This window comes from Lemur catta, chromosome 14 (genome assembly GCF_020740605.2).
Source record: "Lemur catta isolate mLemCat1 chromosome 14, mLemCat1.pri, whole genome shotgun sequence".
Taxonomy (NCBI): domain Eukaryota; kingdom Metazoa; phylum Chordata; class Mammalia; order Primates; family Lemuridae; genus Lemur; species Lemur catta.
The window spans coordinates 69,125,677-69,150,528 of record NC_059141.1 but is presented as its reverse complement, the minus strand read 5'-3'; the positions used below and the strand labels follow the sequence as shown (position 1 = coordinate 69,150,528).

The following is a 24,852-nucleotide window of genomic DNA, read 5'->3' as shown; positions in this document are numbered from 1 at the left end:
CCTCCCCCGTGGCCCGCTGGCTCCTGCCTTCCCCAGTGACAAGTGCAGGCACCATGGTGCACCGGGTCGACCAGATGTCCCTGTTAGACATACTGTCTGTGGGACACTCCTCTTCGAGTTTATGGAAGGGGACACAGCCAGAGGGCTCTGCAGTTGCAGGGTTCTCGACTCCCTCTCCCTCCCTTCCTCACTACGTGGCCTAAGGTCTGACTTTTTTTTGTCCCGCCCCCATCCGCTTGGTCGCTCCTCCCACAGTGCCATGTGCGGGCGTAATGGTGCACCGGGTCGACCAGATATCCCTGTTAGACTTAGTCTCTGTGGGACCCTCCTCTTCGAGCTTGTGGAAGGGGACACAGCCAGAGGGCTCTGTGGTTGCAGGCTTCTCGACTCCCTCTCCCTCACTTCCTCACTACGTGGCCGAAGTTGTGACATTTTTTTCACCCCTCCCTCCCCCCCCCAGCCCGACCCGCTCACTCGAGCCTTTGCCGGTGCTGCATGCAGACGCCATGGTGCACGGGTTCGACCAGATATCCCCTTCACACTTAGTCTCTGCGGGACTGGCCTCGTTGATGCTATGGATGGGGACACCGCCAGAGGGCTATGTGGTTGCAGGCTTCTTGACTTCCTATCCCTCCCTTCTTCACTATGTGGCCGATGGTTTGCCTTTTTTTTGCTCTCCCCTTCCCCCACCACCTGCTCGCACACTCGCACCTCCCACAGTTCCGCATGTAGTCGCGATGGTGCACAAGGTCGACCAGATGCCCCTGTCACGCTTAGTCTCTTCGGGACCAGCCACCCTCGATGCTATGGAAGGTGTCACCACCAGAGAGCTCTGCTGTGTCACGCTTTTCCACTCCCTCTCCCTCCCTTCCTCACTACGTGGCCAAAGGTGTGACTTTTTTTTTCTAACACCCCGCCTGCTCTCAAGTGCCTCTGTCTGTGCAGCGAATGGACGCCATGGGGCTCTGGATTGACCAGATGTTTTTGTCACACTTAGTCTCTGTGGGACCAGCCTAGTCAATGCTATGGATGGGGATACTGCCAGAGGGCTCTTCTGTTGCAGGCTTCTCCACTCCCCCTCGCTCCCTTCCTCACTTCGTGGTCGAAGGTGTGACTTTTTTTTCCTACAAACCCTGCCCGCTGGAAGCGCCTCTGCCGGTGCCACGAACGGATGACATGGTGCACCAGGTCAACCAGATTTCCCCGTCACACAGTCTCTTCGGGGCCGGACTCATCGATGCTATGAAGGTGTCATCCCCAGAGGGCTCTGCTGTTACAGGCCTCTCCACTCCCTCTCCCTCCCTTAATCACTACATGGCAGAAGGTGTAACATTTTTATTCTACCCCCTTTCCCCTCGCCCGCTCACCCGCGCCTCTGCAGGTGCCCCACATGGATGCAATGGTGCCCGGGGTCACCCAGATGTCCCCGTCACACTTAGTCTCTGCAGGACCGGCCTTGTCACTGGTATGGATGGGGACAACACCAGACAGTTCTGCAATTGCAGGCTTCTCGACTCCATCTCCCTCCTTTCCTCACTACGTGGCGAAAGGTGTGACTTGTTTTTTTCTACCACCCCTGCCTGCTTGCAAGCGCCACAACCAGTGCCGTGAACGGACACCATGGTGCACCGGGTCGACCATATGTCTTCATCTCACAGTCTCTGTGGGACAGGCGTCGTCAATGGTATGGATGGGGACACCTCAGAGTGCTCTGCGGTTGCAGGCTTCTCGAATCCCTCTCTCTTTCTTCCTCACTAGGCGGCCGAAGGTGTGAATGTTTTTTTTCTGCCCCCTCCCCGCCCCTCGTTCAATCGCGCCTCCTCCGGTGCCACTGGCAGACACCATGGTGCACCAAGTGGTCCAGATATCACTGTCAGACTTAGTCTCTGTGGGACCCGCCTCATTGATGCTATAGAAAGGGACACCTCCAGAGGGCTCTCGGGTTGCTGGCTTCCTGACTCCCTTTCCCTCGTTTCCTCACTTCGTGGCAGAAGGTGTGACTTTTTTTTTCTACCACCCCCGCCTGCTCGCAAGCGCCTCCGCCGGTGACGCGAATGGATGCCATGGTGCGCCAAGTTGACCAGATGTCCCCGTCTCTCTTAGTCTCAGCAGGGCCAGCCTGATGGACACTATGGAAGGTGTCACTGCCAGAGGGCTCTGGTGTTGCAGGCTTCTCCACTCCCTTTCTCTCCCTTCCTCACTACATGGCCAAAGGAGTGACTTCTTTTTTCTACCCCTTTCCCCACTGCCCGCTCACTCGTGACTCCAATGGTGCTCCACGTGGACGCCATAGTGCACGGGGTCAACCATATTTCCCCATCACACTTAGTCTCTGTGGGACTGCCCTCATCGATGCTCTGGATGGGGACACCACCAGAGGGCTCTGCGGCTGCAGGCTTCGAGACTCCATCTCCCTCCATTCTTCACTACGTGGCCGAAGCTGTGACTTCTTTTTTCTACCAACCCCACCCGTGGAAAGTGCCTCAGCTGGTGCTGCGAATGGCCGCCATGGTACTGCGGTCAACCAGATGTCCCCATCACACTTAGTCTCTGCTGGCCTGGCCTTGTCAATGCTATGGATGGGGACACCACAGAATGTGCTCTGATTTCAGGCTTCTAGACTCCCTCTCCCTTTATTCCTCACTACCCGGCGGAAGGTGTGAATTTCTTTTTCTGCGCACCCCCCAATCGTGCTCCGTTCAGTGCCGCGGCAGATGCCATGGTGCACCGGGTCAACCAGATGTCCCTGTCAGATTTAGTCTCTGTGGGATCCGCCTCGTCAATGCTATAGCAGGTGACACAGCCAGAGGGCTCTGCTGTTTCAGGCTTCTCGACTCCCTCTGCCTCCCTTCCTCACTTGATGGACGAAGGTGTGACTTTTTTTTTTCTACCACCTCCGCCTGCTTGCAAGCGCCTCCACCGGTACCGCGATCAGATGCCATGGTGCACTGTGTCAACCAGATGTCCTGGTCAGACTTAGTCTCTGTGGGACCCACCTTGTCAACGCTATATGAGGGGACATCACCAGAGGACTCTGTGTTTGCAGACTTATTGACTCCCTCTCCCTTCCTTCCTCACTACGTGGCCGAATGTGTGACTTTTTTTTGCTGCCTTCTTCCCCACCACCGCTCACACGTTTGCGCCTGCTCCGGTTCCCCATGCGGTTGACATGGTGCACGGGGTTGACAAGACATCCCGGTCACACTTAGTCTCTGAGGGACTGGCCACCCTTGATGCTATGGAAGTTGTCACCAACAGAGGGCTCTGCTGTTGCAGGCTTCTCCACTCCCTCTCCCTCCCTTCCTCACTATGTGGCTGAATGTGTGACTTTTTTTTTCTAACACTCCCACCCGCTCTCAAGCGCCTCCACCTGTGTGGCGAATGGACACCATTGTGCTTCGGATGGACCAGATGTTACCATCACTCTTAGTCTCTGTGGGACCACCCTAGTCCATGCTATGGATGGAGACACCGCCAAAGGGCTCTATGATTGCAGGCTTTGCAACTCACTCTCACTCCCTTCCTCACTTCATGGTCAAAGTTGTGACTTTTTTTTTTGTACCACTGCCGCCGGCTCACAAGTGCCTCCGCCAGTGCCACGAACGGACGACATGGTGCACCAGGTCGTCCAGATGTCCCCGTGACACTTAGTCTCTGTGGGACATGCCTAGTCGATAGCATGGATGGGAACACCCCAGAGTGCTTTGTGGTTGCAGGCTTCTCGACTCCCTCTCCCTTTCTCCCTCACTACACTGCCGAAGGTGTGAATATTTTCTTTCTGCCCCCCCCAATAGCGCCTCCTCCAGTGCTGCGGGCAGATGCCATGGTGCACCAGGTCCACCAGAAGTCCCTATCAGACTTAGTCTCTGTGGGATCCGCCTCGTTGATGCTATAGAAGGGGACACTGCCAGAGGGCTCTGCAGTTTCAGGCTTCTGGAATCCCTCTCCCTCCCTTCCCCACTTCGTGTCCGAAGGTGTGACTTTTTTTTCTACCACCCCAGCCCACTAGCAAGTGCCTCCGCCTGTTCTGTAGGCGGTCATCGTGGTGCACGGGGTTGACCAGATGTCCCAGTCACACTTAGTCTCTGCAGGACTGACCTCCCTTGATGCTATGGAAGGTGTCACCACCAGAGAGCTCTAGTGTTGCAGGCTTCTCCACTCCCTCTCCCTCCCTTCCTCACTACGTGGCCAAAGGTGTGACTTTTTTTTCTACCCCCTTCCTCCCCACAGGCTCGCAAGTTCCTCTGCCAGTGCCGCGAATGGACAACATGGTGCACCAGGTCGACCAGATGTCCCCGTCTCTCAGTCTCGGCGGGGCTGGCCTTGTTGATGCTATCGATGGGGACACCACCAGAGGGCTCTGTGGTTGCGGGCTTCTCAACTCCCTGTCCCTCTCTTCCTCACTACGTGGCCAAAGGTGTGACTTTTTTTTTCTACCACCCCCGCCCATTCGTAAGCGCCTCAGCTGGTGCCACGAACGGACGCCATGGTGCAGTGGTCGACCAGATGTCCCCGTCACACTTAGTCTCTGCTGGACTGGCCTCCTCGATGCTATGGATGGGGACACCCCAGTGTGCTCTGTGGTTGCAGGATTCTCAACTCCCTCTCTGTTTCTTCCTCAATATGCGGCGGAAGGTGTGAATTTATTTTCTGCCGCCCCCCAGTCAATTGCGCCTCCGCTGGTGTCATGGGCAAACACCATGGTGCACCGGGTAGACCAGATGTCCCAGTCAGACTTAGTCTCTGTGGGACCTGCTTCGTTGGCGCTATAGAAGGGGACAACGCCAGTGGGCTCTGCATTTGCAGGCTTCTTGACTCCCTCTCCATCCCTTCCTCACTACGTGGCCGAAGGTGTGATTTTTTTGCTCCCCCCTCCTCCCACCACCACTGACACGCTCCTGCCTCTGTCGGTTCCGCAAGTGGTCTCCATGGTGCATTGGGTCGACAAGATGTCCCCGTCACACAGTCTCTGCAGGATCGGCCACCCTCAATGCTATGGAAGGTGTCACCATCAGAGGGCTCTGCTGTTGCAGGCTTCTCCACTTCCTCTCCCTCCTTTCCTCACTACGTGGCCGAAGGTGTGACTTTTTCATTCTACCCCGTTCCCCCACCCCGCCCCCTCACAAGCGCCTCCACCAGTGCCATGAATGGACGACATGGTGTACCTGGTCGACCATGTATCCCTGTCACACTTAGTTTCTGCGGGGCCGGCCTCATCAACACTATCGAAGGTGTCACCCCCAGGGGGCTCTGTTGTTGCAGGCTTCTCCACTCCCTCTCCCTCCCTTCCTCACTACATGGCCAAAGGTGTGACTTTTTTATTCTACCCCATTTCCACTCGCCCACTCACTCACACCTATGCCAGTGCCCTGCATGGACACAGTGGTGCATGGGGTCAATCAGATGTCCCTGTCACACTTAGTCTCTGTGGCACTGGCCTCGTCGATGCTATGGATGGGGACACCGTCAGAGGGCTCTGCTGTTGCAGGCTTTTTGACTCCCTCTTCCTTGCTTCCTCACTTCGTGGCAGAAGGTATGACTTTTTTTTTCTACCACTCCTTCTGCTTGCAAGCACCTCCTCCGGTGCCGCGAACGGACGCCAGGGTGCACCAAGTCGACCAGATGTCCCCATCTCTCTTAGGCTCGGTGGGGCCGGCCTCATCGACGCTGTGGAAGGTGTCACCACCAGAGGGCTCTGGTGTTGCAGGCTTCTCCACTCCCTTTCCCTCCCTTTGTCACTACATGGCCAAAAGTGTGACTTCTTTTTTCTACTCCCTTCCCCCCCCCCGCCCACTTGCTCGTGCCTCTGACAGTGCCCCGCGTGGACGCCATGGTGCACAGGGTCCACCAGATGTCCCCGTCACACAGTCTCTGCGGGACTGGCCTCGTCAATGCTCTGGATGGGGACACCGCCAGAGGTCTCTGGTGTTGCAGGCTTCTCGACTCCCTGTCCCTCCCTTCCTCACTACATGCCCAAAGGTGTGACCTTTTTTTCTACCACCCCTGCCCGCTCGCAAGCACCTCTGCCGGTGCCGCAAATAGACGAGATGGTGCACCGGGTTGACCAGATGTCCTGGTCAGACTTGGTCTCTGTGGGACCCGCCTCGTCACGCTATAGAAGGGGACACCACCAGAGTGTTTGCGATTGCAGGCTTCTTGACTCCCTCTCACTACCTTCCTCACTATGAACCAAAAGTGTGAATCTTTTTTGCTCTCCCCTCACCCCAACACCCGCTCGCATGCTGGCGCATCCGCCGGTGGCACTCGCAGACGCCATGGTGCACGGGTTCCACCAGATATCCCCTTCACACTTAGTCTCTGCAGGACTGGCCTCATTGATGCTATGGATGGGGACACCGCCAGAGGGCTATGCCCTTGCAGGCTTCTCGACTCCCTCCCCCTCCATTTTTCACTAGGTGGCCGAAGCTGTGACTTCTTTTTTTCTACCACCCCCCGGTCATTCGCAAGCGCCTCAGCCGATGCCGCCAACGGATGCCATGGTGCAGTGGTCCACCAGATATCCCAATCACACTTAGTCTCTGCTGGACTGGCCTCGTCGATGCTATGGATGGGGACACCACAGAGTGCACTGTGATTGCAGGCTTCTTGACTCCCTCTCCCTTTATTCCTCACTACTCAGCCAAAGGTGTGAATTTTTTTTTCTGCTCCATCCTCGGGTCAATCGCGCCTCTTCCGATGCCGCCGAAGATGCCATCGTGCACCGGGTCGATCAGATGTCCCTGTCCGACTTAGTCTCTGTGGGACCCTCCTCGTCGACGCTATAGAAGGGGACAGTGCCAGAGGGCTCTGCTGTTGCAGGATTCTCGACTCCCACTCCCTCCCTTCCTCACTTGGTGGACGAAGGTGTGACTTTTTTATTCTACCACCTCTGCCCTCTCGCAAGCGCCTCCGCCGGTGACGTGAACGGACGCCATGATGCACTGTGTTGACCAGATGTCCCGGTCAGACTTAGGCTCTGTGTGACCTGCCTCATCGACGCTATATAAGGGGACACCGCCAGAGGGCTCTGTGGTTGCAGGCTTCTTGACTCCCTCTCCCTTGCTTCCTCACTTGGTGGCCGAAGGTGTGACTTTTTTTGCTTCCCCCTCCCCCCACCACTGCGCACACTTTCGTGCCTCCACCGGTTGCGCATGCAGTCGCCATGGTGCACAGGGTTGACCAGACATCCCAGTCACACTTAGTCTATGCAGAACCAGCCCCCCTAGATGCTATGGAATCTGTCAACACCAGAGGGCTCTGCGGTTTCAGGCTTCTCAACTCCCTCTGCGTCCCTTCCTCACTACTTGGCCGAAGATGTGACTGTTTTTTCTCCCTCCCGTCCCTTGCCGCCCGCATGCTTGTGCCTCTGCCAGTGCCACGCGTGGACGGCATGGTGCATGAGGTCGACCAGATGTCCCCATCACACATAGCCTCTGCAGGGCCGTCATTGTTGATGCTATGGAAAAGGTCTCCGCCAGAGGGCTCAGCCATTGCAGGCTTCTCGACTCCCTCTTCCTTCCTTCCTCACTACGTGACCAAAGATGTGACTTTTCTTTTTGTGCTTCCCCCAGCCAACTCCCTCTGTCTTCCACCGGTGCCGCACGTGGACAGCATGGTGCACGGGGTCGACCAGATGTCCCCTCACACTTGGTCTCTCTGGGACCAGTCTAATCGACGCTATGGAAGGGGTCACCGCCAGAGGGCTCTGCGATTGCAGGCATCTTGACTCCCTCTCCCTCCCTTCCTCACTACGTGGCCAAAGGTGTGACTTTTTTTTTCTCCTGCCTCTCCCCCCACCCACTCGCTCTCATCTCCTTCAGTGCCACACACGGACGCCTTGGTGCATGGGGTCAACCAGATGTCCCTGTCACGCTGTGTCTCTCCGAGACTGGCCTCGTCATCACTATGGAAGGGGTCACCATCAGAGGGCTCTGTGGTTGCAGACTTCTTGACTCCCTCTCCCTTCCTCACCACGTGGCCAAAGGTGTGACTTTTTTTTATCCTCTCCCCGCCCCCCACCCACTCGCTCACTTGCTCTTCCTTTGTTTTCTTCCCATCCCCCACCCCCTTTTTTCCTCCACACAGACACAATTATCACACTCATGAACTATCCTGGGACCTGGTGTGACTTTAATCGCACACCTCCCCTCCCACCTTCACCCCTTCCCCCCAGCAGGGAGCACCCTGCCTGGTAGACCAGATGTCGCTGGTGCACGCAGCATCTGCATTCGTTCGCTGGTTGACGGGATGTCCAGTCTTGTGGCTGCCATCACGACAGGGAGGCTTCAGGACCGATTTGGTCTCTCTGGCCATGCTGCCCCTAGGGGTCACCCTGCAATCCGTATTCTTCTGGCGCTGGGCCAGTGGCACGCCACACTATTCCCCTCCTCTGGGAGTTTCTGTCAGCCTTCTCTCGACTTGCTCTCACTCACCTACTATGTCACCGATGGTGTGACTTTCTTTTTGGCCCTTTCATTTTATCTATTCTCTCTTTGCCTTTTCCTGCGCCCTCCCGTATTCTTGATTTCACGTTATGCGGGTGATGTGCCGACACACCAGGAGGCACATCTCACACGTGCGTGTTCACACGCAATCACCACCTTTATGAACTAGAAAGGGATCTGGTGTGACTTTGCAATTATTTGCCCTCCCCTCCCCCCGCGCTGAGATTGAGTTTCCCCAGGCTCATGTGCTCACCTGGGAATTGGCTGCAGACACTGTGGCCCCGGGTCCGCCACATGTTGCCCTCAGCCTCCCTTGGCACGGTGCCCTGGGGTCCACCAGATGTCTCTGGCGAATTGGGGCCGTAGGGTGCTGTTGACGGTGTGGTCACTAGGTGTCCCTCTGGGCTCAGTATTCTTCCTTCTCGCTGTGACTTCGGTCTCTTTTTTCAAAATTTCTTTCTTCCTCTTTTTCCCTGTTTCCATTTTCCCTTTTTAATCTCTTTCTCTCTTTTTGTTGCTTTTTTTGCGGCAGATGGGTAGTGTGTGTGTGGAGGAAACGTGGTGTGAGGGAGAAGACACATCTCATACGTGCGCAGGAACACCCGATCATCACGTTTCTGAGTACCGACCAATGGATCTGGTACCGAATTTTTAATAATTTTCTCCTCTCTCTCTCTCTCTCTCTCTCTGTCTCTCTCTCTCTCTCTCTCTCTCTCTCTCTCTCTCTCTCTCTCCCCCCTTCCCTCCCTCCCTCCCTCCCTCCCTTCCTCCCTCCCTCCCTCCCTTCCTTCCTTCCTTCCTTCCTTCCTTCCTTCCTTCCTTTCTTTCTCCCTTTCTTTCTCTTTCTTTCCTTCTTTCTTTCTGTCTCACTTTTCTTTCTCTCCTGCTCCTTCCTTCCTTTCTGTCTCTTTTTTCTTTCTCTCTCTCTCTTTCCTTCCTTCCTTCTTTCTTTCTGCCTCTCTTTTCTTTCTCTCTCCTTTCCCCCTCTCTCTCTCCTTCCTTCCTTCCTTCCTTCCTTCCTTCCTTCCTTCCTTCCTGTCTCTCTTTTCTTTCTCTCTGCTTCCTTCTTTCCTTTCTTTCTTTCTTTTTTTCCCCTTCAGATGGGGTAGATGGGGTCTCAGTATATTGCTTGGGATCCTCTCCAATTGCGGAACTTGGGCAATACCCCTGCCTCAGCCTCCCATATGTGCTAGCACTACAGGTGTGAACCACTGCACCTGGTCTCGGAATGCTCTATGTCTTTATAGGGTACATGTGATGTTTTCATACAGGCATATAATGTGAATTAATCAAATCAGGGTAATTGGGGTACCCATAACCTCAGGGATTTAACATTTCTTTGTGTTGGGAACATTCCGGTTCCGCTCTTTGGAGTTGTTTCAGACTATACACTACCAAACTGATGGTTCCTTCGAGTCACTTTGTCGTGCTCATCGATATTCATTTTCTCTGACTATCTGATTATAGTTTTGCACCCGTGACCCACCCCCACTTTACCCACCGAGCCTCACCTGCATCCTGTGCTGCCCTTCCTGGCTGCTGGTAACGGCCATTCTACTTTCTGTCTCTGTGAGATCGATTGTTTTTAACATTCACCTGCCACGTAGGGATGAGAACATCTCCCTGCCTCTTGACATGGAATCCAAAGACCATAAAAATTCACCCTTTTCCCATTGCATCCTAGGATTGACTATCTGTGGACTGCAAAATGACTGGAATGCATACTTACCACAGTGCGAATTTCACAGGATGGGAAACGACAATGTCGATCGAGTGGGAAAACTACAATCTGAGTGAGAGACCGCTGTTCCTGTGGATCGTCATGCTGGATCGATCCGTGTCTAAATTCTCACGTCTACCTTTACTACCCATTTTCTAGGTGAGTAGGTGGTTTAGAGAGACAAGATATCCATGACGTATGTCCCGGTTTCCAGACATGCTCGTTCGAGGAGAGTTTCTCTACTTTTAGTTATTAAGAAATAATACACGTTTGGAGAGCAGCGAAGAGAGACCTCACCTCCTTCTACTGTCTCCCCACGTGGATGAAATGGACACTGGCATGACCTGCCTGGTGGAACTGTTTTGGAACTCTGGGGTAGCTGCAAGGCTAGGGACTCCCACTGGGGCAAACCTCAGAAGATGAATTGGGGTGGATTTTCATCCACATAAGCTCTAAGCACAGAGGGAGCTATTCACTTCCCATCCCCAGCCCTGTGGCAGGAAACCCTCCGTGTGTTCCAGCGGCAGCTTGAAGGAGCCAGGGTGGGTGGGAAAAAAGGGATCCCACCCTTGAAAGATAGAGGGTCTGTCTGCACACTGATGGCTCCTGGCTCCCAGATGCTTCTGATCCTTCTGATCCCAGGTGTACACACAGGCGGGCAGGCGGGCAGTGGCTGCGCTGCCTGCAGTGCCCACACCCTCCCCTCCTCCCCATCTCCCCACCCCATAGCGACTGCCACCTATTCTGACTGAGATGACTTCCCAGAGGGTTATTTGGTTATTGCATGTTTGTTTCTGATGACATGAAAGAAGGAATGGAGACAGAAGTCAGTGTTGGTTCTATGACATTTGGCAGTGTATTGAATAACATGGAGTGGTGCACTTAAAAATGGTTAAGATGGTCAGTTTTATGAAATATCAATTTTCATTGCAGCCCCCCCCAAAAAAAACGTTGGGGACGCGACAAATAAACACACTGATACATAGGAATCCATGAGCTAAAATATTCCTCGTGGCCATAGGTGTTGTGGCAAAATAACTGGCCATGACCTCAAATTGTCCAAACGGTGGTTAATGGTTAACCAGAGGATGGGCCATCTAGACTACAAAAGAAAAAAGAATAAGAAGAATAAAAAAGGAATTCAGAGGTCGGTCACAGAATGTCTCCAGAAGGAAATAAATTTTCTGAGGGAGGGAGGAAGGGAGGGAGGGAGCATGTACCCTGGGCACTGGCTAGTCTCCTCAACCCCCACCCTCTCCCCTCAGGCCAGAGCCCTGGCAAAAAGGTCCATGAGGAGAGGCCTGTAGGAAGAGGCTGGCTCCCAGGATGAGTCTCATCTCATCCTCACGTGACCTTTCCAAGATAGTGAGATACCTAGAGTGTTGTGCTTCTGCCTGGAGGCGGGGAGGAGAACCCCTAGCTAGCCTGGCTTCCAGATGGACTCTCCCTGGGGGGAATCCCTTCAATCATAGCCTCCTTGAAGGGTGTAAAGGTCCCCTCCCTTCAGAGCTGAGGCTGCACTTAGTAGCCCTCATAGATAGCCTGAGGCTTCTCTCCTATTGAAAAGCTTTCATCTGTGACCCCATCTAGTTAGCGTCCAGCTTCCAAACTGCACGGGGATGTGGGAGGAGGGGTGTGGGGGTAGAGGGGGAGAGAGGGAGAGGGAGGAAGTTTGTCCTCTGTCTGTTTGTCTAGGGCCAGGGCAAAATATCAGTCCCCTACTATTTGTAACTCAAATCAGGTTGCCCCCCAAATGCTTTGAGAACACCACCTCTGCTCTGAGGAGGCTGCCACCTTACTTTCTGTCTTCCTTGTGGCCAACTCCAAGGAGGCTGCTAAACAGACCCTCTTGGGAGAGAGGTAGGAAGCGCCCAGGCCTGGCCTAGCCTGGCTTGGCCTGGCCTGGGGGTGGGGGAGAATAGGAACCGTCCACCCTGGGGTATGGACCCAGCTCCCTACCTGCTGTGCAGGCCCCATTGTCCTCAATCATCTGCAACTTTCAGGTCAGGTGGTCCTGCTCCAGCCAACTCCTGTGCCTCCTGCCCCCTGCCCCCCAAAAGGGGTAGAAGGACACATAGGGATGCACCACCACAGAGGGCCCCTGGGGATGAAGAGTTGTGGTGGCCAAATGGGGGGCGGCGGATGGAGGGTGGGGAGCAGGCTGTGGCTGGCATTTGACAAATGGTGATACGTGGTAGCCATCAGGCTCGTCTGAAAGGTGGGACTGTGAACCTGAGAGCGCTGATGACGTCGATGGACGTGGTCACTGCTGTGGCATGTCTCTTTTACCACGATGTAATGCCAAAGCAAACACTGTCCTCCGGCTTGGTCGGAGTGGGTGACGGGTGGTGTGGAAAACCCACGGTGTGGCCACTTGGCATACTTCCTGCCTCTGGAGGAATCGAGCCTTGGAAAGGACTGTACATTCTATATATATGTATATTATTTTGAAACAGAATCTTGCCTTGTTGCCCGGGCTAGAGTGAGTGCCTTGGCGTCAGCCTAGCTCATGGCAACCTCAAACTCCTGGGCTCATTGGATCCTCCTTCCACAGCCTTTCAAGTAGCTGGGACTACAGGCATGCACCAGCATGCCTGGCTAATTATATATATATATATGTGTGTGCGTGTATATATATGTATATATATATTTTTTTTATTTTAATTTTCTTCCTTCCTTCCTTCCTTCCTTCCTTCCTTCCTTCCTTCCTCCCTCCCTCCCTCCCTCCCTCCCTCTCTCTCTCTCTCTCTTTCTCTCTTTCTTTCTTTCTTTCTTTCTTTCAACAGAGTCTGACTCTGTTGCCCAGACTAGAGTGCCGTGGCTTCAGCCTAGCTCACAGCAACCTCAAACTCCTGGGCTCAGTCGATCCTCCTACCTCAGCTTCCCGAGGAGCTGGGACTACAGTCATGCACCACCGTGCCCAGCTAATTTTTTTCTGTATATATTTTTAGATGTCCATATAATTTCTTTCTATTTTAGTAGAGACATGGGTCTCACTCTTGTTCAGGCTGGTCTGGAACTCCTGACCTTGAGCGATCCTCCCACCTTGGCCTCCTAGAGTGCTAGGATTATAGGTGTGAGCCACCGTGCCCAGTCTGTATGTTCTGTATTAACAGACAGACAGAAGGCAGGGAGAATGTTATCTTTTCAAAGCCTGCCCTGCTTGCCTCTCAGCCCACCGGTGGCACTCTGAATCCCGTGACATTCCTTCACTCATCCGAATTCTTCAGTACCCGACCCCCCCCCCAGCCTCCCACCCCTGTGCCACGGCAGTTCATTCTCATGGCAGAGCCATCAAGGCTGTTGTCACACGTGTTGTAGGTGCCTAGGCAAACTGTGCCCTGACCCCAAGGAGGTACAGAATCATCTATCACCTTGGGAGGGAGGGACAAGATGTGTCCGTGTCTAAGGCGATGTCCTGTCAGTCACGAAGGGGTCTGCAAAGACTAGTATCTGCCAGGCATTGAGCCAGATGACATGAAAGAAACACGGGCATGTTCCTTCACTTAGGTGGTGTCATGTGTTGATACTTGCAGAGGATAATAAAACCACTTGCAAGCCGGCTGACCTCCCTGTGTCTCCTCTATCCATTGAAGGAAAAAACCGCCATGAAAGGTAGAAGACCACAGGGTGAGAAGAGAGCCCGTCGCTCTCTCTATGTGACTGTCCGGAGCCCTCGATCAGATGGGAGGAGGTGTGTGTTTCACTGATTTTGGTGCCATCTTTTCTCTGCAGCTGCGTCAGAAGACAGCAATTTTCCATTTTTCACTCCACTGAGTGAATTCCCTTTTGAAGGGAATGTCTACGGGAAGCCTGTGTTTCTCCCGCATGGGTGGCCCTCCTCTAGAAATGAATCTCGCTTCTTGAATGGAGGGGATCTGTGTATGCCATCATTCTTTCCGGACAATTTCTCAGACGCTAGCTTTGGACCGCAACATAGATGCCCCTGACATTGCCTCAAGGGTCCCCACCGACCATCCCCAGCCTGCCCACTCAAGGGAGCCGGGCCCCTTCTGATCTGTCCCCCCACCGTGAAGCTCCCTCCCGAGGGTCAGAAAGCACACCTGTTTCCCAGTTCGGTTGAATGATGGGGCACCCAGGCAGGGCACTGGCACCGAGTAACTCCATTCTGAGTCTGTCTGCTCTGTGGGGTGGGGGTGGGGGCGGGGTGGGGGGGGGAGGGGGGGAAGGGGAAGACAGCGGCGGTGGGGTGTAGGGGAGTTCCATCTCGACAGGTGGCCTCCTACCAACTGACTCTATGGGACGGACCATTCTCACTCAGGATTGTGTACCTTCTTGGCCTAGGCACATCCGGGCTCTTAAAGCCACTTTCGGGGACACTCTCCCACGTACAGATAGATGGCCTGCACCAGTGCTCTTCCTTTCTCAAAACACTGGAAATCTGTCTTCAATTTTACCTGATCTGACGGTGTCTGATAAAGGAGCATAGAACCCTCAGCCACCCTCCACCTTCCCGCTGTCATGAGAGACAGTGCCGAGCGTGAAAATCTATCCCTGACTCTCCCTTCACTCTCCGTGTCCACCGGAACGTGGCCTGACTGCAGTGACACCAGCTATGTTAAGTCATTCTCTGGGGAGGGAAAGAACTTAACCAGATAGGCCCTACGAATCGCGTATCTGTTCTGATAGTTTTGTGGCAGCCATTTCTTGACCATTTCTTTTCTTTTTCTGTCTCTCTCCCCCACCCCCACCCCCAAATTCTTTCTAACAAGACACTTAGGAGGTCAGATTCTGGCCACATTCCCCCTTAGGCATAGGGGGCCAGCAAAGACAAAGGTCTTTGGTACCAAGTGTTCATTCCACAGTGACAGATATTGCCACTCTTATATTGACCAGGGTTTGAGATCGTGAGTGGGTCAACTCTGAAACTCCCTGTACTCTACTTCTCTCTTGAGCAGGTCCCTGCCCCAACCCTCTGGCTTCTAGCACACACCCAGTGGCACTCTCTCCTCTCTGGATAAAGTTCCAGATGATCCCATCCGGTCCAAGGAGGAAGGGGAGCTGGCCAGGCCACCCACTGTGTGCCCCACCCCCACCCCTCCCCACCCCTGTCATAGGGTCCGTTCTTTTCAGGCTGACACTGGCACTGGTTGTTGGGTGTCACCTAGTGGCCACTTTGATCAGCCATCAGGATCTGGAAAGTCAGGTGATGTTGGAAGTTTAAGAGCTGACTCCCGGGAGGTGTGGAGGGCGGGGTGGGGTTCAGATCAGCAGCGGGGAGTAGAGCACAGTCTGGCCCCACCCTCTTCTTCCTGAGCCCACAGCTCTGGGCCCCACGCGGCAGCCCTAGCTTCTAGCAGGTCTCCGCCCACCCGCCCTGTTGTCTGTGGGAGGCGTCCCTCCTCCCGCTCCCTGCCTCCTCCCAGGACCGTAGACCTCTGCCCATAGGATTTTTTCCCCCTTTTGTTTGTTTGTTTTATCTTGTTTTTTAGGCTTATTGAATATCATATCGTATAAAAATTTAAATCACAGAATGCATTATATTATATAACAAGATGTGGCTTTTTATCCTACTCTGAGAATGACACATTTTCTCTTCGTGTCCATTTTCCTGTCCTGGAAGAAATACAAAGTTGCTCGTGATACTTCCCCATCATCTTCCAGTTTCCCTGAGTCAGAAACACTGTCAACACGATGCATTCGATCATATATCTCTGTGTGTGCACGTGGGCGCCTGTACCTATTTCTTTTCGGCATCAGGCTCATATCTTTTGGCACCAAGGGGGAAAAAGAAGAAACCAAAAAAGGACAGAAAGATGTTCTGTCCTTTTACCCTCCCCCCAACTTTTGGGAACTTGTAGTCTGGCCTATGTCCCCAAGGCAGGTTAAATCTTTTCTTAAAACTCCCAAGTGGTCCCCTGTCCCCCAGATGGGCTACTGGCAGAGTTCACAGGCTTTGTTTTTGGCAGAGCCTGGATGATTGAAATAATTAACCACAATCATTGCTAAAGCTGACAACTCCCTGCCCTTTAAAAGCTCTGTATTTCTGCCTAGCCCTATGTTCGGGAAATTTGGGGGCTTGAGATGGGAAGGTCTACCCTATTTCCTCCTTTACCGGCAAAATAGACTCTCTCTTTCTTTCCTCCTCAAACAGCTTGTCCTCGTTATTCGGCCTCATGGGCAAGTGGCCGAGCTTTCGGTAACACCAAGACTTCTAAGTTTTGTGATCGGTCTTGTTTTGTGTTTACTTTCTTTCCTCTTTTCTTTCTTTCTTTCTTTCTTTTTTTTTTTTTTGAAACAGGATTTCTTTCACTCTGTCCTCTCCCAGGCTGCCTTGGCCTGATTGTAGCTCACAGCAAGCTCCAAATCCAGGGCTTAGGTGATCCTCTCTGCCTCAGCCTTCTGAGAAGCTGGGACTATAGGCAAATGCTGCCACACCCGGCATAATTTTTCTTTTTTATTTTTTGTTGGTAGAGATGAGGTCTCATCGTGTTACCCAGGCTGGTCTCCAGCTGCTGGGCTCAAGTCATGCTCCTATCTCTGCCTCCCAAGTTGCTGGGATCACAGGCATGAGCCACCATGGCCAGCCAGGTTATTTAAAGGCGATCACTTTGCTATCCTGATACAAAACCCCAAATGTGCGAGTTTAAGGCACCAGATGGAGGGAGTCCCCACACTACATTGTCACGGCCATTGAGGGTGGCTCACGAAATAGCTGGGATAGGGGCACACAGTAGTGATCAAGGGGATATATTCTAGTGGGATAGCAGAAATATAGAATGTCCTGAAAACACTAAATGTCAGAATGCCACAGCAGTCAATGGCTGACAAACTTCTGTTCCATTGTGTCATGGTAGGCAGCTTACTTTTCTCCTACTCCCTCAGTATGATTAAAGCCTGACATAGAAAATGTCTACGTCTCATCCAAATCCATCAAGATGATAGAAGGGGGAACTTGGAGAGGAATAAAGAAAAAACAAGGAAGAAGCAAAACAAGGTAGAAGGGGGACGAGGAGGAGCAGGAGGAAACTGCCTCCCCTGCCCCCATGCTACCCAATAATACATGAAGAATGGCCTCTTCCCTCCTCTCCCACCCCCTAACTATGCCTGGAGGTGTACTGTACGGCTGCAGTCCTAAAAGAATGTACAACTACTTATAATAATGGAAGAAATGCAGTCTAATAGGTTTTTGTGCAGTGGGACACCTGGCCAGGGCACTCACGGTGAATGGAGCTTGCAGGGCAGGCAGGAGGTTGCTCTGGGTGACTCTGTGAGTTACGGTGAGTAGTGAGTGGATGTGAAGGCCTAGGACATTACCGTAGGTTTTTATAAACCCCGGACACTTAGGCCACACGACATTTACCTTTATAAATTTCTTTCTTCAATAATACATTAACCGTAGCTTACTGTAAGTGTTTTCACTTCATAAACTTTTCCATGTTTTTTTTTTCAACCTTTACTCTTTAGTAACACCACTACTTAAAACACAAACACATTGCACTGTTGTACAGAGATATTTTCTTTCTTTGTGTCCTTATTTATTCTGTAAGCTTTTTCCTACTTTTAAAGTTTTTATCATTCTATGCACTTTTCAAAAAATAAAAACTAAAACAGAGGCAGGGGAGGAGGGAAAGGGAGAAAGATAAATACACACACATGAATATGTCTCCCAACTCAACCAAGGAAGGGGGCCAAGTCAAGGTTCTCAGGGAGCCAGCAGTGATGAAATGGTCAGGCTCAGAATCAGCATGGCAGAGTGGCTACAGAGCCAGGGGGCCTGGACAGGCTACCTGGATGACACTCCGTTTTTGGTAACTTGGCAAGTCATAAATCCTCTTGTGCCTCAGCCTCTTCATCTGCAAATGGAGAAATAATGGTGCCTACCACATAGGGATATTGTGCAGAGTGAAAAAGCAAATGCAGGCAAAGCACACAGAAGCATGCGTGGCAAACAGTAAGCCTTTAATCGTGGTCACAGTCATTGTTATAGGATCATCCTCCTATGCCCTTGTCTTTTAAAGATTAGTAGAACCTCCCAGAAGATGAGAATAGGCTCCTCCTGAGCAAGTCTCGGCTATAAAGTCACAGGCATGTTGAGCATGAGGCACAGAAGGCAGAATAAAAATCTGATCCCAGAACATTATGTTCCTGCAGGACATGAAATCATTGAAGGTATGGGAAATTCTACTTATATCAGTTTTACTAGAACATCTATGATTGCATACGCACCTGGACGCATGTGCACATGCATGCGCACATGCACCCCAAACTTTTTGAGCTTCACAAAACAGTGTAACCAAGGAACATACTATGATGCTTATTAGCGATATATTTGGGCCCCGGTTACTCGTCACTCTGAGCCTGCCTCCTTATCTGTCCAATGAGAACAGTGTTTGTCACAATTATCCTCATCCTACCTAATGCTTCTGGTAAAATTTAAGTGAGAGAACACCCACTAGACAGAAAATCTATGTTATCTCCCATTTTTTCTTCCTCCTGATTTCTACCTGGATCTGTGAGCTCTCTTTGGTTCACTTCGGTTTTTCAAGAGGCTCCGGTTACCTTCTCTCCCACCTATATCGGATTGGGTCTGATGGAAGAAAGAAGAAAAAAAAAACAAAACATAGTAAAGAAAGCAGAGCAACGTTTGTTTCTGAAGTAACCGATCAAACATTGCTGATGAGCCGGTATTTTCTATTTCAGTAAACCAAGGAGGCCTATTGTCATGAGGATGTGAGGGGCCCAGGTAAGATTGGATGATTACCCCTAAAGGAGACAAAGCAGACAGACTATGGCACATGTGATTTTAGCAAAGAGAATAAGCAGTGACCTCTTTGCCGAGTTGGGCCTTAGCATACCAAAGGGAAATAAAGGTGTAATAGGACACTCAATTTTTACTCTGGAAACAGATGTCAGGCACTGAACTGAGAACACTGAATTTTTTACCCTCCTTGATATTCACATGGGCTTAGAGGAGGCCAAAAAAAAAAAAAAGCATACCGAGCCTATAAGTTATCCCTAAAACTATGATTTTATGTTCCCTTGCCTTTTCATAACTGAGTGACACACAACATTAAAGAATGGACACAGGCCGGGTGCGTTGGCTCAGGCCTATAAACCTAGCACTCTGGGAGGCCGAGATGGGAGTAACGCTCAAGGTCAGGAGTTCGAGACCAGCCTGAGCAAGAGTGAGACCCCTCCCCATCTCTACTAAAAATATAGAAACAAATTAGCCAGACAACTAAAAATATATAGAAAAAAATAGCCTGGCATGGAGGCACATGCCTGTAGTCTCAGCTCCTCGAAAGGCTGCGGAAGGAGGATCCAATGAGCCCAGGAGTTTGAGGTTGCTGTGAGCCAAGCTGATGCCAGAGCGCTCACTCTAGCCCAGGCAACAAGGCGAGACTCTGTCTCAGAAAAAAAAAAATACAAAACGTACAGTCCTTTCCAAGGCTCGATTCCTCCAGAGGCAGGAAGTATGCCAAGTGGCCACACCGTGGGTTTTCCACACCACCCGTCACCCACTCCGACCAAGCCGGAGGACAGTGTTTGCTTTGGCATTACATCGTGGTAAAAGAGACATGCCACAGCAGTGACCACGTCCATCGACGTCATCAGCGCTCTCAGGTTCACAGTCCCACCTTTCAGACGAGCCTGATGGCTACCACGTATCACCATTTGTCAAATGCCAGCCACAGCCTGCTCCCCACCCTCCATCCGCCGCCCCCCATTTGGCCACCACAACTCTTCATCCCCAGGGGCCCTCTGTGGTGGTGCATCCCTATGTGTCCTTCTACCCCTTTTGGGGGGCAGGGGGCAGGAGGCACAGGAGTTGGCTGGAGCAGGCCCACCTGACCTGAAAGTTGCAGATGATTGAGGACAAAGGGGCCTGCACAGCAGGTAGGGAGCTGGGTCCATACCCCAGGGTGGACGGTTCCTATTCTCCCCCACCCCCAGGCCAGGCCAAGCCAGGCTAGGCCAGGCCTGGGCGCTTCCTACCTCTCTCCCAAGAGGGTCTGTTTAGCAGCCTCCTTGGAGTTGGCCACAAGGAAGACAGAAAGTAAGGTGGCAGCCTCCTCAGAGCAGAGGTGGTGTTCTCAAAGCATTTGGGGGGCAACCTGATTTGAGTTACAAATAGTAGGGGACTGATATTTTGCCCTGGCCCTAGACAAACAGACAGAGGACAAACTTCCTCCCTCTCCCTCTCTCCCCCTCTACCCCCACACCCCTCCTCCCACATCCCCGTGCAGTTCGGAAGCTGGACGCTAACTAGATGGGGTCACAGATGAAAGCTTTTTAATAGGAGAGAAGCCCCAGGCTATCTATGAGGGCTACTAAGTGCAGCCTCAGCTCTGAAGGGAGGGGACCTTTACACCCTTCAAGGAGGCTATGATTGAAGGGATTCCCCCCAGGGAGAGTCCATCTGGAAGCCAGGCTAGCTAGGGGTTCTCCTCCCCGCCTCCAGGCAGAAGCACAACACTCTAGGTATCTCACTATCTTGGAAAGGTCACATGGGGATGAGATGAGACTCATCCTGGGAGCCAGCCTCTTCCTACAGGCCTCTCCTCATGGACCTTTCTGCCAGGGCTCTGGCCTGAGGGGAGAGGGTGGGGGTTGAGGAGACTAGCCAGTGCCCAGGGTACACGCTCCCTCCCTCCCTTCCTCCCTCCCTCAGAAAATTTATTTCCTTCTGGAGACATTCTGTGACCAACTTCTGCATTACTTTTTTTTTTCTTCTTCTTCTTTTTCCTTTTGTAGTCTAGATGGCCCATCCTCTGGTTAACCATTAACCACCGTTTGGACAATTTGAGGTCATGGCCAGTTATTTTGCCACAACACCTATGGCCGCGAGGAATATTTTAGCTCATGGATCCCTATGTACCACTGTGTTTATCTGTCGCGTCCCCAACGTTTTGTTTTTTTTTTGGGAGGGGGGGCTGCGATGAAAATTGATATTTCATAAAACTGACCATCTTAACCATTTTTAAGTGCACCACTCCATGTTATTCAATACACTGCCAAATGTCATAGAACCATCACTGACTTCTGTCTCCATTCCTTCTTTCACGTCATCAGAAACAATCATGCAATAACCAAATAACCCTCTGGGAAGTCATCTCAGTCAGAATAGGTGGCACTCGCTATGGGGTGGGAAGGTGGGGGGAGGGGAGGGTGTGGGCACCGCAGGCAGCGCAGCCACCGCCAGCCCGCCCGCCTGTGTGTACACCTGGGATCAGAAGGATCAGAAGCATCTGGGAGCCAGGAACCATCCGTGTGCAGACAGACCCTCTATCTTTCAAGGGTGGGATCCCTTTTTTCCCACCCACCCTGGCTCCTTCAAGCTGCTGCTGGAACACGTGGAGGGTTTCCTGCCACAGGGCTGGGGATGGGAAGTGAATAGCTCCCTCTGTGCTTAGAGCTTATGTGGATGAAAATCCACCCCAATTCATCTTCTGAGGTTTGCCCCAGTGGGAGTCACCAGCCTTGCACCGACCCCAGAGTTCCAAAACAGGTCCACCAGGCAGGTCATGCCAGTGTCCGTTTCGTCCACGTGGGAAGGGAGTAGAAGGAGGTGAGGTCTCTCTTCGCTGCTCTCCAAATGTGTATTATTTCTTAATGACTAAAAGTAGAGAAATCTCTCCATGGACGAGCACGTCTGGAAACCGGGACATACGTCATGGATATCTCATCTCTCTAAACTGCCTACTCCCCTAGAAGATGGGTAGTAAAGGTAGACATGAGAATTTAGACACGGATCGATCCAGCATGATGATCCACAGGAACAGCGGTCTCTCACTCAGATTGTAGTTTTCCCACTCGATCAACATTGTCGTTTCCCATCCTGTGAAATTCACACTGTGGTAAGTATGCATTCCAGTTGTTTTGCAGTTCACAGATAGTCAATCCTAGGATGCAATGGGAAAAGGGTGAATTTTTATGGTCTTTGGATTCCATGTCAAGGGGCAGGGAGATGTTCTCATCCCTACGTGGCAGCTGAATGTTAAAAACAATCGATCTCACAGAGACAGAAAGTAGAATGGCTGTTACCAGCAGCCAGGAAGGGCAGCACAGGATGCGGGTGAGGCTCGGTGGGTAAAGTGGGGGTGGGTCACGGGTGCAAAACTATAATCAGATAGTCAGAGAAAATGAATATCGATGAGCACGACAAAGTGACTCGAAGGAACCATCAGTTTGGTAGTGTATAATCTGAAACAACTCCAAAGAGTGGAACTGGAATGTTCCCAACACAAAGAAATGTTAAATCCCTGAGGTGATGGGTACCCCAATTACCCTGATTTGATTAATTCACATTATATGCCTGTATGAAAACATCACATGTATCCTATAAAGACATAGAGCATTCTGAGACCAGATGCGGTGGTTCATGCCTGTAGTCCTAGCACATTGGGAGGCCGAGGCAAGAGGATCACGCAAGTTCAGCAATTGGAGAGGATCCCGAGTAATATACTGAGACCCCATCTACCCCATCTGAAAGAAAAAAAAAGAAAGAAAGAAAGGAAAGAAGGAAGCAGAGAGAAAGAAAAGAGAGACAGGAAAGAAGGAAGGAAGGAAGGAAGGAAGAAAGGAAGGAAGGAAGGAAGAAAGAAAGGAAGGAAGGAAGGAGAGGGGGGGGGAAGGAGAGAGAAAGAAAAGAGAGACAGAAAGAAAGAAGGAAGGAAGGAAAGAGAGAGAGAAATAAAAGAGAGACAGAAAGGAAGGAAGGAGCAGGAGAGAAAGAAAAGAGAGACAGAAAGAAAGAAGGAAAGAAAGAGAAAGAAAGGGAGGAAGGAAGGAAGGAAGGAAGGAAGGAAAGAAAGAGAGAGAAGGAAAGAGAAAAAAGAGAGAGAAAGAAAGGAAGGAAAGAAAGAAAAGAGATAAGAGAGAAAGAAAGAGGAGAGAGAAAGAAGGAAGAAACATGCATTAGGCGAGTATGGTGGCACAGGCCTGTAGTCCCAGCTACTCGGGAGGCTGAGGCAGGAGGATCGATCGAGCCCAGGTGTTTGAGGTTGTGGTGACCAAGGATGCACACTACCCTGGGCAATAGACAGAGACAGACCCCGTCACCCACTCAAAACATGTACCCATAATAATTAAAAATTAAGAAAAAGGGACTTACCATAAAAAGCAGGAAGAAGGGAGGGAGAGAGAGAAAAAAATATCTATGTCTATATGGGGGGTGAGGGGGAATATTACCATGAAGACATGGGGTATGATTCTGAGTCGGAGGGGAGGCCCAAAGAGACCAGAGGCCCCTCTCCCCAAACCAACGGACTGCCCTTCCCTCTTCCACAGGCGCCTTGGCGGCCCCTCGGTCAGGAGGGGACCCAGCCGAGACACGGCGTCAGCCCCCATCCTGAGCTCCGCACCCGGGCTCAGGATACACAGTGCGGTGGTGGGCCGCGGTGACTCCGGGGGCCGGCGCGTGATGGCGGACGACGCTGCGGCATCCCGCGGGTCACCACCGGGGCACGCATCCCCGGGGCACAGCCCCGAACGGGCAACACGGCCAGGATGTCTAACACGCGGGGCGCGTTCGGTGAGCGATGCGGGAGGAGGGGAAGAGGAGAAGAGGAGGGGGCGGCGGGGGCAGGAGCCGGGCCAAACCGCCGAGCCACTGCCAAGGGCAGGCGGCAAACGTCGGCGACCCGGATACGACACCCTCCATGCACACAGACCCCCCTAGTCCCCAAACCCCTGGCGCCGACCGGCCGAGACCCACTGATGTGCGGCGGGCGTGGGAACCCCCTTCGGGCCCTCCCAGGCAAACCTCCCAGAAGGGGGAAGGCCCAGCTGAGCACGGGCACGAGGCGCCAGGCAGCTCCCCAGAGGATGGCACCGTGGTGGCCACGGGAGAAAGCCCTCCCGGCCTCTCTCCCTCGTCCCGGGCGGCGGCGCGACCCCACCACGCCACGCACCCCCACACACCAATGACGGGCCTACGTCGGGGGACCGGATGGAAGAGGAGGGGCGCGCCATCAAGGTCTGCAATTAGGGAGACGGAGGGCCCCCTCAGCGGGGCCCTGCGAGAGAAACCCCCAGCTGCGCGACCCCGCGGAGGCCCGGAGGCACACCCCAGGGGGGGGGGGTCGACTGATCATCAAGTGACACTCAGACAGGTGTAGCCCCGGGAGGAACCCGGGGCGCAAGTGCGTTCGAAGTGTCGATGATCAATTTGTCCTGCAATTCACATTAATTCTCGCAGCTAGCTGTGTTCTTCATCGAGGCACCAGCTGAGTGATCCACCGCTAAGGGTCGTATGGGGTTTTATGGGCGAGGGCCTCTGCAGAGGGCGGCCCTCCCTGGCATGACACCTTCCCCCCCACCGAGGGGGAGGGAGTTGCCTCAGGCCGAGCCAGTCAAGACGACAGGACCAGACTCCGAAAGGTCAGAAGTTTTCACACAGGGCGCCTGGCACGGGCACGGATGCCCCACAGGTGCGGGGGGGGGCGGGGGGTTCCCGCCCCCGTGGCACAGAGCGCCAGCGCGGCACACAGCAACAGGTGCGACGAGGACCGTCGGGGTCAAGCCCCCTTTTCCACGACGGCCGCCGACGACGACCCACGGCAAGCACGCATGCGTGCACGGCACCACCGGCCCGGGGACGGAGTCTGGGTGACATGGGAGGAGGAGGAGAAGGAGGACCCGGGGTCTTGCCGGGGCAAGGCCAGGCCCCTCCGGACCTCCACCCCCCCCACCTCCACCAAAAACAACACCAGTCCCCCCCCA

General features: G+C 52.9%; 1 non-coding gene and 2 pseudogenes across 1 annotated transcript; all 3 read right to left on the bottom strand.

The window, feature by feature from the left end:
* Positions 1–8,529: 8,529 nt before the first annotated feature.
* On the bottom strand, positions 8,530–8,621 carry LOC123650527 (annotated as a pseudogene).
* Positions 8,622–8,970: 349 nt separating this feature from the next.
* On the bottom strand, positions 8,971–9,081 carry LOC123650528 (annotated as a pseudogene).
* Positions 9,082–24,228: 15,147 nt separating this feature from the next.
* LOC123650529 lies at positions 24,229–24,380 on the bottom strand. The gene has a single exon (XR_006739392.1). It is a non-coding gene; the product is annotated as a 5.8S ribosomal RNA (ribosomal RNA).
* Positions 24,381–24,852: the final 472 nt, after the last annotated feature.